At 37.6% G+C, this 19,701-nt stretch overlaps 1 protein-coding gene across 5 annotated transcripts in view; it reads left to right on the top strand.

Annotated features, from left to right (window-relative positions):
- The first annotated feature begins 6,578 nt into the window (after window positions 1-6,578).
- The window catches only part of ZNF532 (zinc finger protein 532), a 115,124-nt gene continuing 102,001 nt past the window's right edge, over window positions 6,579-19,701 (top strand). The window contains exon 1 of one of the 5 annotated variants that reach the window (XM_051969565.1): window positions 6,579-8,230. The gene's annotated coding sequence lies outside the window, so the exon portion shown is untranslated. Of the gene's footprint in view, window positions 8,231-8,793; window positions 9,045-10,910; window positions 11,025-19,701 lie in introns of those variants that run through there. The other 4 variants (XM_051969567.1, XM_051969566.1, XM_051969563.1 and 1 more) reach the window with 4 other exon arrangements.

Raw genomic sequence — 19,701 nt, 5'->3', positions numbered from 1 at the left:
TCTCCCAGAGACTCTGAGCTAATGGTGCTTACTTTTTTTTTTTCAAATTACTCCAATATTCAACAAGCTGCAGATGCCCATTATGTACAAAGCACTGTGCTAGATACTGAGAGTGCAAAGACAGAATCAAAATGATACTACCTTCTAGGAGTTTATATTCTACTGAAGGTGATGGTAGTGGTGGTTTGTAAGTAAATGCAAGATAATTTGAGTAAATAAAGATCATTAACAATGGGAGGTCCTGAGGGGACCATAGCCTGGAAGGAAAATAAAGGTTTCTAAGAGGCAGAACACATTCCTGACAAGTACTGATATGCTTATGTTAGCTAGTTTTGGAGGTAAGCTAAGAGGCTAGGTAGGTTGGAATAGAAATTCCATGAAAGGAAGTAATATGAAATAAGTCTGGAAAGACAGAATGAATCAAGACTGTGGATAACTTTGAATGCTAGATCTGAGGAGGTTGTATTTTGTCCTAAAGATAAATAGGGAGCTACAGAAGATTTTTTATTTATAGAATCTGAGGTCCCAATGGGATTTAAGATGGAGATGTACATTAGGTCCTTGTTGAACCAGAAAGATGAGGGAAAGACTAAAACTGAAATTTACTTTTCTGTGTTTATGTTTTATAAAACAAACAAACAAACAAACAAACGAATGAATGAATGAATAAAATCTGGAATCAAGTGCCTCCTCCCTAGCCTAGTATCCCTTTAGCTCCTTGAGGGATAGGTTGTTTCATTTTTCTCTTGCTATTCTCACCCCATCTCCACTATATAGATAAGTGCTTAATAAATGTTGATTGAATTGAAATGACAAGGAGGAGAAGGTGTTCTGAGTAAAATAGCTTACAGTACTTTTACTGTAAAGTACAATAAAACAAAAAATATTGTTTTATTGCCTCCAAAGGAAGATGAGCTTCCCATAGAAGAGAGGAGCTGTGAAGATCTGTGTCAGTGATGCTATTGATGAAGCCTATGACTAGGAAGAGGGGAGAAGACTATTCTTAGAGCTCTAGAAGGAGAAACATAATTAAGGAAAGAAGGAAAGGAAACCAAGAACCTCCAAAAATGGTTCATTTGGACTATAGTCATGAATGGCAGGGTCAACTACTTCATCTGAAGATAGGGAAACAAGATATGGGGCAATATAAAATATCCAGTTTACTTAAATATGGAATCAGTCCAACAATAAACATTTATTAAGCATCTACTATGTACCAGGCACTGTGCTAAAGGCTATATAAAAATAGCCTTTATATAAGATATATAAAGAGATATAAAAAGAGGCAAGACGGCCCTGCTAAAGAAAGAAAGGTTATAGGTACTTTCACAGAATACAGACAGAAACTAGCATTCTTAGAACCAGAATGGTGGGACATTAGCTAAATTGCTAAAGGAGGCTTCCTCTAAGTCAGTACAGCAGAAAACTTAATATATAACTAGGGCCCAAATAAGAACTTGGTGCTCTCTTGAGACTCTTCTCCATCCTCATCCCACCCACCTAAATAAAAGGCTGAACTGGAAGTAGAAAGCAGGCATAAGACCAGCTGCCAGAAGAACCTGCATATTGAAGGGAAATGACAGTTGTTTGTGCTTGGAATAGTATAATGGATAGTTTAGTGCTTCAAACCCAATGAATAATGCTGTGTATTTTTGTGGAAGAAAAAATACAAAGCTGTATTCTATACATTTTAGTTATAAGTTTGTAAAAAACAATTTTCATTAACAACATATTTTTTTCTTTAATTCAAATATTTCTAGTGTGAAGAAATGTCCAAATTACTTTAATTCCCTCCTCTTCCCATCACCCCATCCCCATTCAATATTATAGGCTCTGAAACATCTCTCTACTCCAAGACAATCTGATGTTACATAACAACAGGATCCAAAAAAGGTCACAATATGTTAAAATACAGTTTTGGAGCCCACATTCTAGAACAATAATGACAATTTACTAAAACTAATCACTCTTTTCTAAGATTCCAAGGCTTTCTCCCTGTACAAAAGGGTACTATCTTTAAGTGAATCAGAGTGAATTGTTTCTTAAAGAGATCTTAAACAGAATACAAATACTTTTTAATCCATTTTCCTAAAACTTGGGGATTTTTGTCCTTGACCATCTCGCACACTTTCCTAAGGGGAAAAGTCTGGAAGTTTAGAAAGGATTTAAGCTAGAGAAATTTTTATTTATTAATATTTTAGTTAAATTAAAAATATTTTAATATGTTTCCACATCTTAACTATGTATAGTACAAATATTGTATATATAGATATAGATATAGTATTCACTACATATACCCTGAAATTTATACATAGGGGAAAAAAGTTTAGTTGGCCATTTAAACTGATAACATGTACTAAACTGTAGGAGAAAAATAGAGAAGAAATGGGTATAATCAGAGAAAGTGATAGGAGAAAATGACTCAGTTTTAAGGCATAAGAAATATGTCCTGTCCTTCAAATCTCAATTCATATCAATGAATCAAGTTCCTATCTTGCTAAATTCAATGGACATTAAAAAAAAAAAATCTCTGCAACAGAAGTTCTTGGATGTCTATTGCAATTCTCTTTTAAGTTTCTTGTATATTAAAATCCTTGTTTATGGATTACTGTTAAGTTCGTGATACAAAAAAGAGAGTTTAAAAATAACCTAGAAGTATCTAATGAATGACAGGAGCTGACATATTTTATAGAACCATAGATTGAGTAAAAAGGGATCTCAGAGACCACATCTTTCAATATACCTGAACAGGCATTCCCATGTTACAATATTCCTAACAAGTCCTCTAACTTCTACCTATGAGATACTCTATAAACTACTAAGTAGGTCTATTTTATGTTTAGATAGTTATAATTTTAAGAAAGTTTTTTTCCTTACATTGAGGCAAAATGTTCTCTCCAACTTTCAATTATTGCTACTAGTTATACTTTCTGGGGCTCAAAAAAAACAAGAACAATCCCTCTTCCACATGATAGCCTTTTAAATAATTGAAGATAGTTATCATGTCTTTGGCTACCCGTCTTTTCCTTCTCTGAGTTAAACATCATCAATTTCTTTAACTAATCATTGATTCTCTAGACCTCTCATTATGCTGGTCACGCTCGGAGGAAGATCCTCCAATTTTTTAATGCCTTCCTAAATGATGATGCCAAGAACTGGACAAAGTACTCCAGATGTGGTTTGATAAGGGCCTGGTACAACAGGACTATTACCTCCTTTGTTCTGGACATTGTGCTCTATTGATACAAAGATTTTGTTAGCTTATTATTATTATTTTTTTTTTTTGGCTGCCATGGCACACTGACTCATACTGAGTTGTTGCCCAGATTTATTTTTCTCACATGAACTGCTGTCTGATCATACTTTCTCCATTCTGTACCTGCATGGTTGATTTAAAAAATAATAAAACATATATCTTTACATTTCTTTCTGTTGGATTTTATTTGATTAAATCTAGTCCACTGTTCTAGACAAATTTTTTATATTCTGGATATGATGTCTATCTGTTCCTCCTAATTTTGTGTTACCTGTACCTTTGTTAAAATGCCATCTATGTCTTTATTCATGTCATTGATAAAAATCATTTGTTGCCCAAACCCATCAAGTTGCAATTTTTTCCTTTTAGTTTGATGCTAGCTTACTCTGACCAGATGGTGTCCCGACCTAGAATCTCAGTGGATGTGTGCAGTAGATTTTTTTTTCCTGAAATAATTACAGTTGGTTATGCTTTATACCGACATATGTGTTCCCTAAAAGCACCATGCTTTTCTCACAACAAAAATCACACTGCTTATTGAGAAATGAAGTTGGGGGTCCTACACTTGAGAACTTTATCAGTGACATACTTTTTAAAAAGATAGGCAATTAATAAAACAAGTAGTTTTGTACATATTAAATGGCTCAAAAATACATACATATTACAATGACTAATGGCTGCTGCTTGGCCTGCTCCTGGGACTGGAAAATTCTCAGTGGGGGATGGAGTGCAGATCAGTGCCTCACAACTCCTACAACACCAAAAGATATACAATAAATATGGTTTCTTGACAAAGACAGAAATTAAGCTTCAGCAAAGTCAAAATTCACATTATATTCAAAATGTTCCCTAACATATCAATCCTATTGGAACAAACCCTAGTTTTCAAAATAATAGTTATAGCAGAATTGTTTTATTTTCAAATGAAAATTTGCCTTCTCTCCCTACTACCACTTCCCTCCACTGAAAAGAATGTGCCAGGCACTGGTGGGCAGGAATACACACACACACACACACACACACACACACACACTGTTACAAATATACACAGTTAAGCAAAACAAATTCTGCAACGGCCATGTCCAAAAAAATATTTCTTAAATCTACTCCCTGAATCTATTTCTTCTTTATTAAGAGATGGCTGGCATTTTTTCAGCACTAGTCTTCTGAAATTATGGTTGCTTATTATATTGATCATTGTTTTCCAAGTCTTTCAAAGCTGTTACAGCATTGTTGTTATTTTGTGAAATTTTCTCCTAGATCTGCTCAGTTCATTCTGCATTGTTTCATGCAAGTCTTCCCGAGGTTTCTTCTAAATTGCCCCCGAATATTTTTGTACATATGGATCCTTTTCTTCCCTTTTTTTTTTTTTTTTTTTTTTTTTTGATCCCTTTGTGATACAGATCTAGTAGTGATATCACTGGGTTAAACATATATACAATTTAATAGCTTTGTGGGCATAGTTCCAAATTGATTTCTGTAAGTCTTTCCAGGAGTGGGAATGGGTTTATACTCTGACATTTCACCTGGTTCCCATTCCCAACCCACTTCCTCCTTTTCCCCAAAGCTCAGCAGCATGGATTTTGAGGATGGTTTTTTGAGGTCATGAGTGCAGCCTGACTGAAATTTTCTTCTGTTAGGTTACTGACCTGTAATGGATTAGACTCATGGATCTGGCTTCTTTGAGACCACATCCTAACAGGCTGAGAGAATTAATTTCATAAAACCCCAGAGAATCATTTTTGTAATGCTTGTGCTTGAATGTCAAAATGCAAGATTCATCTATACTAGTTTTTCAGTCTTAAAGGAATCAAATTTTTATATCCTTCATCTATAGGAATCAACTGCCCAAGTAGCCTCTATATTATAGGAGTCTCCTTGCCTTGGGAGAAGTTTTATTATTCAGTTTATATAGTTAATGAAAGGCAAAGGAAATTTCTTTGTTGGCTCATTTAAGATCACCAGAATTGAAATCTACACCATTATATTTACCCTATCTCTCTAGTAGATTCATCATATTTATTTAATTGTAAGTTCCCTCAATTTTACATTTTAGCCAAGTCAGATAATTATAACAATCTTTTTATCATCACTAAAAACAAAATAAAATCTGCTAGATCTTTTTGATTACTATTGCAATACAGATTCTAAAACTTCATGACTAAAGGGCAAGGTAAGCAATACTTTTAAAAAAAAAATCAATGATAAATTTTGCTTATACGTCTTAGGAGGTTATAGACTATTTCAGTCTGCAGAATCACATACTGCAAATACACCAAGGAAAGTGTATTTGTCATTTCTTATGTAATCTATCGATACAATATTTTCCTATTTCCACTGAGGAAAATAGAAGAAAGAAATATATGTGGGGAGCTATCTCTATACCTCTATGAGGTTTGCAAAAGAGTAAAATCGTCTTAAAAACCCAAAGCTGGGATTTTGAATGTCTGTTGAAAAATCAAATCCCTTTTGATTTATACAGCAATCTTTCCTCTCCCCTCAAAATCCTAAAATAAAACAAACCCAAAATTAAAACAACAAAATTCCCAAAGAGATGAAATTCTTGTAGTTTCTACTTGGCATTAATGTTACATGATTTCTTTGTGTTGACCTTTATGCATGACACTCAGAAACAGTAATTTGTTTCAATCTTGTATAGTCAGGTAACTGCCTTTGTCCTTATATTTGTATAAAACAGTGTAGCCTTCTTAAGAGTTTTTGTATTGATTTTGTTGTTGTTGTTGTTGTTAGGAGGAAAAGGATTTTTTAAAATTTTATACTTTGGATAAAAAAAAAATACTCCCAATTGTATGAGTCTGTGAAATGCACTATTTTGTAGCATATGATTTTACTTGTCTGTTTCTCTTATAAGTAACAAAGTTAGCAAAAAGGTTAATTCAAATCCCTCTAGAAATAAAAGGTTTTGATGATTTGGAGGAAAGCCGAATCTTCTATTACTAGGTTGAAATATTTATGTTTTAAATACTATCACAAAGAGTCTACTATCTGTGAATTCAGGCACATTTAAAAACCAATTTTTCTCTAGAACTCCTGTTATTTTCACAAAGACTTGATTTGAAATGTTTTTGCAAAGTGACCTCCAGAAACAATCTTTCCCATTTTGAGACCATCAAGAAATTCTGAAGATGAAGACACTCCATGGAAAACATTCCATGTCTTTATAATCTTGGAACCCTTCAAATCCCTTTGGCTGCTCTGTAATATGAATGACAATGAAAAGAGATGAAGAAATGCTAACAAATTGACCACAGAGAGACCAAATCTATTAAATGTTATAGCATTTATTAAATATTATGGCATGCTTATCATATACTTCTACATAATATATAACAATACTATGAGTACATCTTAGTAATCTGTTACAAAATGAACAGTGTACATTGTAGCTCAAAGGACCATGTGCATTCATGATGTGGAGAGAAAAAAAAAGAATCAAAGTTCAAGTAAAATTGAAAATGAATTCTAAAATTCATATAGAATTGGAAATTATAATTTTTAGGCCCTTGATGATCTTCCATTTTATATGGTACTGACAAACGTGAGGTAAGCTTGTGAAAATTTTGCCATTTATATAGACATGTCTAAAACTAAATATAATCAAATTTATATGCAACTAAAAGCAATTTGTTATTTTAGGCTAAAGAGTAATGATATCTTTAAGACTATATCTCAATTTATTCATATGAAAAGTTTTTTTTTTAATAGCAAAATTGTTATGTTCAGTTCTAACTCTTCTAACCCTATAAAAGAAAAATGGAAGTTAATGTAAGGTACACACATCTTTCAAGTGCTTTTCATCTTCCAAATGCTCTACAGACATTAACTAATTAATCTAATTTAAAACCAACAAAAGGAAACACCCCAAAAATATTCCATGCAGCACAGAGTCAGCAAGAAATATTTTTTGCCACTGAAGTTTATTCAAATGGTATAACAGGCTTTGTTTTGTTTTTTAAAAGGTGTAGCCTAGTTTGATGCAGTATTTGTAGTAGTAGAGCCAAGTGAAGTCTTAGCAGACTTGGACAGAAAGGCAATTTTTTCTTTTTCTTCCCCCATCCCCCTAGATTTCCCCATTTTGTTCTATTCCTAGTGACTGCTCACTTGGCATTGTGTTTTAAATTGATTTTCAGTTTTGTGGGATGTTAAAAAAAAAAAAAAAACACCAGATTGTGGACATTTCAAAAACCATGACATAAAAATGGATAAAACAAGAGGTTTAATCTACAATAGAAAATCGGGTAATCTCACCTTTAAGGAATGAGAAGATAAAGAAATTTCGGCATTATACATGTGTTTGACCATTGTATACTTTCTTTAAAAATACTATGTTGCATTTATTTTTTAAAAACCACCTTGGAGTTTTTGCACCTTGTTTTCCCTTCCTTTTGAGTTTTCTTAATACCTTTTTCTTCACCTTAAAAAAAAAAAAGAAAGAAAGAAAGGGAAAATGGCATAGTTTAATCAAGTCCCAATTCCTTTTTTATTTCGGATAGCAAAATTCTTGGCTTTTTAACTCATTCTCCCCACTGGGGTGTCTTCACTCCTTTTGTGGCACTATTTAAAGAGAAAAGGGCTTCAGGCTGGACCTATAAATAAAAGGCCCCTTCTTTATCCTCAAGGGAGAAGCTTAAAATTAATTTCTCTTAAGATTTCCCCCTCCCTCTTTTTTATTTGCCACCATTATAAGGCTAACAGAGCCACCACTCCTTTTCCTTAAGATCTCCCCCCCACCCCCTCCCAGCCTCTCGATATTTTCCAGCCATCTTTAGCAAGGCCTTGCTCTCCAGTAGCTGCGGCTTGCGGCCGTTTAAAGGACTGAGTCAGATCCTAAAATGTCTGATTGAAATACACATTGGACAAAAAAAAAATCCTCTCTCCATCCTTCTCACCATCACCACCATCACCAGGGCGAGAGTTAAAATCCAGCAGCCCCATATGGGTGAGACTTGGCAGGTCTGTCAGACTTATTTTAAAATTCGTAATAATCTAAGCTAGTTATGAGAATAATAGCATATTGCATGCCTTTCTCTCTAACCAACACCCCCCCCTCCCCAATCTTCCCTTCCCCCATTCCCAGCCCCCCCTCCCCCCTCCCCCTTCTCCCTTTCCTCTCTTTTGTTCGCTCGGCTCTCCGGCCGTGCCTGGGCGAGCTGGGGCCACGGCGGCACCCTCCCCTCCCTCCCTAGGCCGCAGCTTCTGCTCAGCCCCGGGCTCGCGGCGCCGCGCGCGGCCTACTCTGCCAAGCTGCCCTGGGTCGTCGCGCGCGGCTCCCCGGGAGAGAGGCACAGGGCCGCGCGCGGCGGGGACCCGAGCGCCGGCTCCCGCCTGCCCGCCTGGCCCGGGGCTTCAGATTTTCCAGGCCCCGGGGTATCTTGCGGTGGGGCCGGGCCCCGGCGCCCCTGCTGCTGTGCTTGCTCCTGTTGCAGCTGCCCGGGGAGCTGAAGCTGCGGCGCAGCCAGTGGTAGTAGTAGTAGTAGCAGCAGCAGCAGCAGCAACAGCAGCAGCAGCAGCAGCAGCAACAGCGGCGGCGGCGAGGCCGCCCCAACACACACACACACAGACCCAGGCAGCGGGAATGCAGATGACACGCCCGTAATATGGAAGCAGCCGCCGCCGCTGCCGCCGCCGTAGCAGCAGCCGCCGCCGCAGCCGCAGCAGCCACGACAGCTACAGCAGCAGCCGGCGGCGCCGCGCTAAACAAAGGTCATCCGAGCTGCGGCCCAGACACCCGGGCTTGACCGCTGCAAAGGCCAACACCGGGAAGGGGGTGGGTGTGCGCCTATGTGTGTGAGTGTGTATATGTGGGAGTGGGAGGCTGGAAAGGTGAGGGTCGGAGGGCAGGAAGGAACCAGGAGAGGGGGGCTCTGGGTAGGAGACTGGGATGGGTGGGGGGGTAGGTAGGTTGCGTTTGCATCTGCCCCTAGCTGCTGCCACCACTGCAGCGGTGGGGGTAGCAATGGGCGATTCTTAGTCCCCTTGGCTTGACAGCATTGACCTCTCCAATCTCTTCCCTGGGGAGAGCTTCCCCTCTCTTTGCTAACACTTTCCTGGGGGGTTGCAAAAGGGCGCCGCTGGAGCTAGGCCCCACGGCTTCTGAGCGGGGGCCACGTGAGCAGTGGGGCACTCCTTCTCCTCCTCCCCTCCCCCAGCACTGTCTCTACACTGTTTATTTTAAAGGGGCCTCTGTCCCCCCACTCCTCCCCTTCTTCCCCTTCATCCTTCCTTCTCCCTATGGACATCCCCAGCTTTCTTCCCTGGGGTGAAGGGATTTGGACTTTTTTTCTCCCCAGGTGCTTGAAAGAAGAGGAGAAGGTTGGAGAAAGAGGAGGGGGGTGGTGCTGGCTGGCTGGCTGGCTGGCTGGCTGGGTGGGCGGGCGGGTGTGGGGCATGTGGTGGTGGTGGTGGTGGTGGTGACAGTATTGGGAGAGAGGGGAGGGCAGGCTGGGAGGTGGGGTGGAGTAGAGTCGGGGTGTCAGGCAGAGAAGAACCTGGTCAACAAGCCCGCAGCTCTCTGCTATGGGGTTGAAGGCCGTCGTGTGCTGCAAACGCATCCTGAGTGAGGACAGAGCTCTAGATTTTTCTTTATTGGGGGGCTCTTTGTTAGCTCCCAACACAGACACACACATACACACATAGAAATACACTCACACACACACACACAAAGATCTGAGCCAGGTTGTGGGAGGTAAGTGGGGAAAGGAAGGAGGGGGAAATGGATGTGCTGGGAGCTTCGGGTAGAAGGGAGGGGGGGAATGGGGCCCTGAGAGGCTTTAGGGGCGCTGGAGAGGTGAGCATTTCAAGGGTCTGTGCATGTGTGTTGGGGGGGATACACCATGACTTCCCCCTCCTCACCAGGACCAAAAAGGAAAAAAGCAACCCCTAGCGAGATCCCCCCTGCGCTGTTGATTTTCAGGGACTTGTTGGCAACTCAGCGAGGGTTGCCATAGCTTTTTTATGTAGGGTGACCAGAACCGGCTGAAACTGGTTTGAGGCAGATCAGCTCCTGAACACAATGCAGTCACTGAGCTACTACAGTGGGATAGCAGCTTCCTCCCTTCATGGCAGCCAAAAGCAGAGGAGCTTGCAGGAAGGTACCATCCCAACACAGTATGTGAATGCACACTTTAGACACCACACAGCACTGGTATGTGTCTAATGTAGTCCTAAAAGATTCTGTATAGGGAAGAGGAGGAAAAAAAAAATTGGACAGGTTTGCAGGATCTGAGGTTACTTGGGCTTTTCCTGCCTTTTTCTTTTGCTTAAGGGATAGACAAGGAGCTGAGATTTATGACCCTTATTAAAGGAAAAAAAAATGTTCTTTGCTAGGGTGGGGACACTTGGTTTTTGCAGTCTCTTTCTCTCTTTTAACAAAACCAAACCAAAATGAACTGATGGCTTTGTAATTGTAGTTTTATTTGTGACTTGGAGAATGCTGCTTTGCATGCTGTTTTCTTTTGCAGGATGTATGCTGTCTTGTGCTTTTCATCTTAGATGCTAGTAAAGGGTTTGTGTGTTTGGGGATGGGGGGCACCTCTGACTGTTGTGCAGGCCAAGAGGTAACAATATTGTTCTAGGAATGAGCATACATGCATTTCAGTGATGCTGGAAGGCATACATACTGTCTTTTTTTTCTTGTAGGCCTATTGACTGGGGCTGCTTTTAACCCTTTCATATTTGCAGAGGTAATGCATCTGTGTGACAGTAACTGAGCATTGATCTGTCTTTCCAAAAGGTCAAGGTTCACAAGGTGAGATACGATATTTTGAGCATGAATATAATAATTAGAAGATACATGCATACACAGATTGACTCTGACAACCGATTGGTTCACTGGTGAAGAAATTGTGGTTTGACTCTACAAGAAATACTCCTATCTTATCCAAGTTTAATGGGATTAGCATGACTTTATGATGACATTGTTATCAGAGCTAGCTCAGGATGGCTTCATCGTAAATAGCATGTGCATAGGCATCTTGCTGGCTATTCAGTTCGGAGAAATAGGCCTTGATAAGTGCCAAGTGCAAATGCTGGTAAGAAACTTTGGGCCTTGTGGAAAAAATGCATTGTTTTGCGTTGCACCACAGTCCTACTCATGGAGCATTTACTCATGTAGCATTTTCTGTATGATTACATAAAAGGTAACTGCCTCATCAAATGGAGGCCATCTGGTTATCGTTTTAGAATTTAGAGACTTTGGACTTAGACTTACATTTTCTTCATTCTACTGACCAGCTTTATTTTACTTTGCAGCAATGATTCATCCAGAAAGGGATTCATTTGGAACCAAGTAGAGGAATTTTTTAGTGATTTTGGTAGTCGTGGTGGTGGTGGTAGTGTGATGGGGGGATGGGTAAAATGGGGGGAATGGAGTGGAAGATGAATGTTGTAGTGGATTATTTGTGGGATAACATTTTAGTGAGGAATAATAATGAAATACCAAAAGAACACTGGATGAGCTGGCATCCTCTGCCAAAGCATGTCTGTTTTTCCAACCTATAACATCACAATCATGGATAATGGAAAGTCTCTAATGTCTTAAAAGTATATTCTTAGATTTGATTTGGCATTTAAATTTATCATGGAAAAGTAAAGACTTTGGAGGAAGAGAGAAGAAAGCAGTAATGAATGTAGCAAAGTGAAGAACAAAGGCTGTTAAAGCTTACACAGGAACACTAAACATTTTGCCTTAGGGATCTTTTCGAAAGAATTGTTACTTCCTAAAACAGGAAATCAGCAACTCTAGAATCTTATCCAAAATGATGTTAACAAATATAACCAGTCCTGCCTGTTGGAGCTTAGTAAAACTATAATCATAGGTTGAGCTGGAGGAAATGGTGGAAAATGAATTTTTGTGACCAGGGTGAGGTGGTTATTTTGTTTAGAAGAACAGACAGTCTCAGAAACATTGAGAATTTAAAAATTAAATTAAGTAGGGGTGGTTATAGGCAAGACAGTTGGATTAAGGGTGCCTGGTATGTAAGGGTGTTGTGTTTTGTTATTTAAAATTTTAGTCTTTGTACCCTAAGATATTTTGATGGAGCATAACAAAAGAAAAGAAGATTGCATTGTAGGTTTTATACAGTGTTATGTATGGATATTCTTTTCAGATTTGTTAAACTAGTAAAATAATGGAGCAAAATTCCTTTTAAAATGTTGTTAAAATTGTTTCAGATTCAATATCATTTCTGAGTGCCAGAGGTTCTGCACTTTACTATAGAATTATGCTTGCAAAGCAGACTTAAATTCACGTTTCATATTAGTTGCATTTTCTATCCTGCCATCCAAAATTCATAATCACTCTTAATTTTAGAACAATAAGCTGATTTAAAATTGTGGTCACTGAAACCATTCCCTTAAAGTCAGTGTTTCTTTTTGATTTAAATTTGAAAGACCAACCTCTGACTAGTGGCAGGGTTTTTTTTTTTTTTTTTTTTTTTTTTTTTGTTTTGTTTTGTTTTTTGTTTTTCTGCTAAGATGTTAAAAATGCCTTGTGGGAATTGCTCACATAGAATATGCTTAAATAGCATTTTGGTTTGAAGTCCTGTTGGTGGTTTTAGCTTTATGTTTGCATAAATCTTCTGGAAAATAGCATTTGGTTTTTGTATGTAGGCCAGTATTTCCAGCTGAAAATGCTGTTTAACGTTGTAGGGCTGGTTCTCTGCATCAGTAATCATGAGCTCATCTTGGATCGAGGTTTGTCTCCAGTATTTGGACTTACACAGAAGCAAAACAATTTAGCGAGTTTCTAGTCCCATTTGAAAGGTAGCTGAAGTTGGAAGTGTGAATAAAAAGGGTTGATTATTCGTTAGCATGTTGAGTCTTGGGAGAGGGGCAAAATGTTGACATAGATATTTCAGGGCCTTTGCTTTGATGGTAACTGGTTGTGCACACAGGCAGGCCCTACCTTACCTCAAATAGAAAGCTCATCTCTGCCTACAGCTGTATTGAAATATTTTTGAGCATGAATTAGAATCTAGTTTGGAGAAAGAATGTGTTAGTTTGGCTACAGAAAGTAAACTGGAAAGAAAGTGTAACTAGAGTCTTAAACCCATATTTCTTTTTATCTTCTATTTGAAGAATTATTTTTCCATGTACATTAAGTTAATGGCATTAAAAAAAACCATTAATGAAATCTGATTTCTAGAGAAAAATGGAATTCTTTTTTCTAAGCTTTTTTTTCCCCATTCTACTTTTTTGGGGGGTGATATCTTTTCAAAAGGATACCACAGAAGGAGGGAAAGGTCATCAACATTTAATAGATAATTTTTGCCTTTATTATCTGTTGCCTAGATTATTTGAGTTATATATAAGTTAAAATTTTTCAGCCTTCATTGCTTTTTGTTTCCCTTCTTTACCCTGGGGTATAGGATGTCATTAGTTGGTTTCAAATAACCTTCCTATATCCTTGGACCGATATGTGGTAGAACTCCCATATAGTCATTCAGTGTTTGATGGCTAGTACAATGCCCCAAGGTGGCCAATGAAAGGGAAACAGGGCATTTAAGTTAATTCTGGTTTAATATTTTCTACTTCCTTTAACTATAACTCTCCTGATGAATTTTTCTTCTGTATTAATATTCTCTATAATCATATTTCTCATGAATTAAGAAATAACAGCTTTGAGTGATTAAAAAAAAACAAAAACAGCTACCCTTATCACCTGAAAAAACACCAACTTTATGAATTGCATTATAAACTTATGAAGTCATATTGCATAACAAATTTTGTGAACAGATATAAGAATATGAGGTGAATTGTCTAATGACATGACATGCTTCCCAAAACTAATCTAAATAGGTAAAACTGGGAATAAAACAACATCAAAGTACTGAAGTATTTTATTCTTTATACTTATATTTCTAGAAGTTTAATTTTTACAGTTGTCTTGAAGTTCTTTAAAATAATAAATCATAATAGTTTTGTCTAGTTAAGCTAGTCCCAAGTTCTAGGCTTATGTATATAGCACTTGTATTTTAGATTTGTAGAGCAAACATCCCTCATGTGTATCAGTGCCTAAGGCAATTTAACCTAGTTACAATTTATTGATCTGAAAAATAAAGATTATGGTGAGGTAACGTGCTAGCCTATGACATACCCATCTGGGTCCCTTCTATCATGATTCAGGGATGTGTCATAGCTCACATACATTCCACCTAAGCAATGTCTTCCAAAACTATAGACAAGCTATGAAGTAGTCCCCAAATACTGGACCTTACCCTCAGAAGTAAACAAAGGGAGCTGGAACCTTTTATAAAAATGCCAGCCTAGGGTACCTCAAGGACCTTTGACCATATATCCGGAAGTAAGATAAAGATGTCCGCAGACTTTGGTACAATTCCTTTGGTGCTTGCTGGTTACACCTAGGGATTAGTCAGCCATTCTGTCTCTTTCTGTCAACCTATCTTCACTCCACCCTTCCTGTAGGGGAAGGAGCCAAGTCTGACCAGATTTTCTCATGACAGAGACAGAGGGAGAAAAAGAGAGAGAGAGAGAGAACGAACAAGTTGTTGTTAGGCCTGGCCTAGAAAGTGTAGCTAGCAGCTTGCAACTGGCAACTGAACTGAGAAAAAAAATGATTAATAATAATTATCACAGTACCTGATGTGTTTCTACTTCTCTATATAGCACTTGACGATTTACTGATCTTTTTTCCATTAACAGTGTAGATGCCTAAGGTGACCATGACAGACATGAAATCTGTTTCATTGAATAAGATATGTGCAATTTTGTTTAGTGAAGTAAAGCTGTCAGTAATTTTTTAGGACAAAATATTCCAGGCATTTAAGTCCAAAATTCTTAATAGTATTTTTCAAAATTAAGCTCTGATAGAGATTATAGCAAAGGTATTACATAAAGCATAATATATTTCACTCTCCATGAAATATAATATTTATGTACCATATTCTAAGGATTCCTGCTATTTTTTCAAGGAAGACAAACCAATTGGATTAGTGAAAGATACTCCAAGTGACTGCCTTCTCCAGGTTACTATGTAGCCCTAAGGCAGTATAAGACAAAAATCTATATTCTAGAAAAGTTGATAAGCCACATTTTTATGTGTGTTCATTTGGAACCTAGCTGTAGTCTTTGATTCCATTGTAATATAATTAAAACCCAAATTCTTTATACTTGTCACTTTTATAATCCTTACACATCTACACACTCACATCATCTTTGCTATCCAAGCAAATTAAAAGATTTTATATACTAAGACTAAGTAAGGATGAAATGTGTGTGTGTGTGTGTGTGTGTGTGTGTGTGTGTGTGTGTGTGTGTGTGTGTGTTTTAAGAATTAAGTTACCTCTGGTACTAGAGGTATATGTGAATAATTGGAACACTGATGAGGAGATTCATTTTTCATCTCTTTTCAGTTTGGCTTTGAACAGACTTGTTTATTATGAATCTTTTCTCCAGAACAGTTAGGATTTGATATATAAATTCTTCTACTTTATATTTTTGAAAGTGCAGAAATATGCATGTCATATCACAAAAACAAGAGGTATTAAAAAAATCCTCATTTGCTGTAGTCTCCATGAAAGATGATAATTACTAATTGCCCTTAAGTTTTTAGAGTAAAATTGCTTTCCTGCATCTTTTAGGTTGTGGAATCTTAGGAAGATTCTACCTTTCCTTCCCTGTTTTCGAAGATTTTTCCTGGGGGATGGAAGGAAGGGGATGGGAGGTATGTAGGAGTAAACGCAGAATGAGTCTTACTAGTCTTAACTGAATAGGTATTTTATCTTTGGAGGTCTTTAGTAATAGTGATTCTGTGTCTGCCTTGAAATGAATGAAACTTGGGAGCAGAGAGATATATTTGTTTCTCTTTTGGCCAGATCTTGCACTCAGAGCTAAGCTAAATGTAGCCACTTGAACTTGAACTCAAGAACCTGTTGGTGATTCATATTATCTGACTGATCATCCCTTGACATAGTTTGTATTGATTTAAGGTAATAAAGAAGAGTTTCTTTGCCTAATCCGAATTAATAAAAATATTAAATTTCTAGATAGAAGCCAGTAAGGAGTATGTATATACTTTGTATATACATATGTATATACTTTATAGCCTGCTTTGGAATTAGGAAGGCTTGTGTTCAAGTTCTACTTGTTATACATGTTGGCTGTTCAATTAGAATATTATCCTAAGGGAACTCTCAAATGTGATTAAGTGGAAAAATAGTTGCTGAACTGCCTTGGTATTGTATCAAAGAATGACCAATGATGATTTTTCTTCCCAAAGCAAGGTCCATTGGGATTGAAATTCCACATAGAATTTATTCCCAGCTACTGCTGCTGCTCTTCCTCCTCCTTCTCCTTTCTCCTTTTCCTTCTCCTATTCCTGTTCCCTTCTCTTTCTCCTCTACTTCCTCCTTCTTCTCCTGCTCTTCTCCTCTTCCTTCTACTTCTCTTTCTCCTCCATCTCCTCCTCCTCCTCCATTTCTTCCTTCTTCTCCTTCTCCTTTTCTTCCTTTTTATTTCTTTCTTCTTTTACTAAAGGTAGAGGAAGATGAACAGCAACCAGGGAATAAGAACAGATTGGAAGTTTAGATGGGAAAGACTCTAAATGAGGTTGTACCTGATTCCTTTATTCTCATGAAGACTACTGTCTTGTGAGAACAGAGAATTGGGCATGGGAAGCTAATTCTGATCAGAGAAACTTGTCCAGGGACTTAACATATATGTATTGAGTCCTCATTTTACAGATGAGGAAATTGAGACCTAGTCTGAAATGCAGTGTGAACCTGGGTCTTTCCCTCTTGCATATTCTCCAGTATACCATGTTGCCTGTCAATTGGCAACAGGAAACAGTATGGCCTCATAGTATGGTAGAGTATTTAGAAAAAAATCCCTCAGGATTTGGTAAATCTTATTTTATTGTATTATTGTCTTATATTGGGCACTACCTTTGGGAACTTTTGAACCAGTTACTTTTGGAAAAATGCATAGATGTGAAACTGTCTCACATGTACCAGAATCTGCTTCTTCTTCCAGTCCATGTACTAAGTGCTTTCTGCACGTAAGATTGGTCCCTGATACACTCAGGATGGGAGCAGAAATCTGATCTGTTTAAGATAAAACTGCTGTGCCTATTGCCTAGATTCCTAGTCTGGGTCCCCAATTATTTATACTCCTGACTTCAGGCTTCTAAGCCCTAGTTGTCTAGTTTCCTTTCCTGGGATCTTAAATCACATTCTCTCCCAGGATTCCAGATCTGTTGCTTCTTCTGGCCTTTCATAACTTACCAGATTAAAATTAAGATTTTTGAAGCAATTATTGTTTTTAGTGTGATGTGCTGAGTACTAGGGAACATATAAAAGTTTAGATAAGTTGTAGTTCCTGCCTTGAGCAAACTTTAAAATATGGCTATGGGGTAAGACAAACATTGATAACAGTAATAATACACAGTAGTACCTGATAAGCATTGAAAAGAGGGACAAGATACATCATATGAAGTCTTTTAAGCCTTTCTGAATATCCACTTCCACTCTGCCTACTGCCTTCCTAGTTTTCTTTAAGTCCAATTCAAAAACTTTTCTTCTTACTGGAAGGAATTCTCCAACCCTTCTTAGTTCTAGTACCTTTCTTCTACTCTTTAGCTTATTATTAATATTGTATATAGTGTGCTATGTAGACATTTGTTTGCATATTAGATGGTAAACTTCTTGAGGGCAGGGACTCTTTTGCCTCTTTTTTTTATTCCTAGAGTTTAGCATTGTCCTTAGCACATAGTAGTTGCTTAATAAATCTTTATTGATTGGCTGATTAATCTACTGCCTTTCTCTAACCTTTGATACTAACACATCTTCTTAATCTGATTCTAGATGCCAAATTCTGGTTTGGTCATTGGTTTATGGGCATTCTCTAGGTCATTCCTGCTTCCTGTACCCCTCTCCTTACTTTGGCTCTCCAAGTCCTGGCTCTTTGCCCTGAATCTTCAATTGCTGCCTGAAATCCTAGTGTTGACAGGATAAAAAAAGGTAAATTCAATACAGAGATTAGATCTGGGGGATGTTTTGGGTTGGAGCCACTTGTTGTAATTTAGTGGTTGTCATAGAGACAGTCAAGTCTTGAGTCAACATGCAAAGAGCTGCTTTCTTGTTCAGTACTCAGAATGAACCACCCCATCATCAGATGTTAAGTTGGTCCATCCTTAACTGTGGCATGGTTCAATAAAATCAATAGTAAATTATGGCATGAGCTCAGATTTCTTGGATTATAGGACCCTAGATTTGAGCTAGAAGAGACATTAGGTGTCATCTAGCGCAAATATCCTATTTTATTGATGAGAAAACTGAAGCCTGGAGTTTTATGTAATTTGTTTGGAGCAGATAGTTGTTAATTTTCAGAAAAACTAAGATTGGGAGAGTTGGTTAAATTGTGAATACAGGTTAGATTTAGAGTATGTGATCCAGGAAGAACTATAGAGTACGGACAAAGTCAGGAAACAATAATGGAGCAAGACTATGGATCAGAACTAGGTAGCAAATTAAAGTCAGGATGTCCATAAATAGCTGGGAATAGATTTAGAAACTAGACAAATCAAGAGGCACAGAAGAACAGAATAAAGTTGTACAACTCAAAAAGGATATAGTGAAAGGCCAAGACAGTCATAAACATTAAAGGTCAAAGCAATATGGAAAATCCTAAGGCATAAGAAGCAAGAGATTTGCAGGAGCTGAAAGGTCATAGTAGGAAACCAAATTCAAACCAATAACAGCAAAAAAATCCCTTATAACTGAAGTCTTTGGGCTCACAGTTTTTATGTGACTCAGACCCAAGCAGGAAGTAGTCCCAACCCAGTTTTTCAGTGTGGGAAGAAGTAATTGATGGTACCTGTATAAAATGAAAAAAATATGGGTTGGGGAGAAGTAGTAAGCTCTGGCAGATAAAGAGTAAAAGGGAAATATTAAAACACAAACACATAACAAAACTCCAGGAGAGTGCTAAAGGAGATTATAATCTAGTAAGGGAAATAGAATCAATATAATAAAGATTGTACATATACATGAAAAAAGCAAAAGAAGGATTAATTCTCTAGTATAGAACTATGTAGGATAGTTCCTGATTTGAGCATTTCTGGACCCAGTGGCTAAAAAAGAAGTGAAAAGTGAGGAATGCTTATTAAGACAGTATGTAAGTAGTAGATTATTGTTATAGCACACTTTGCAACTAAAGAAGTGATTTTACATTTGTTACCTCCTTTAATCCATATATTACTAGACTCATTTTTACCGATAGGGAAACAGGTTTTGAGAAGTTAAGTAATTTGCATAAATTTGGTCATTAGTAAATGAAAATTCCAGGATATAAACACATATGACAATGTTAATTGATCAGTACTTTTTCCATTAATATCTCTGAGTTTAAGCCTGGGAACTATTTCCTTTATGGCAATATTTTTTTGAAGAAGAGAAAGTGATGGGGAA

The sequence above is a fragment of the Antechinus flavipes genome, chromosome 1, assembly GCF_016432865.1.
Source record: "Antechinus flavipes isolate AdamAnt ecotype Samford, QLD, Australia chromosome 1, AdamAnt_v2, whole genome shotgun sequence".
NCBI classification, from domain to species: domain Eukaryota; kingdom Metazoa; phylum Chordata; class Mammalia; order Dasyuromorphia; family Dasyuridae; genus Antechinus; species Antechinus flavipes.
Note: the sequence above shows the minus strand (reverse complement) of the source record. Positions and strands in the feature narration are given on the sequence as shown.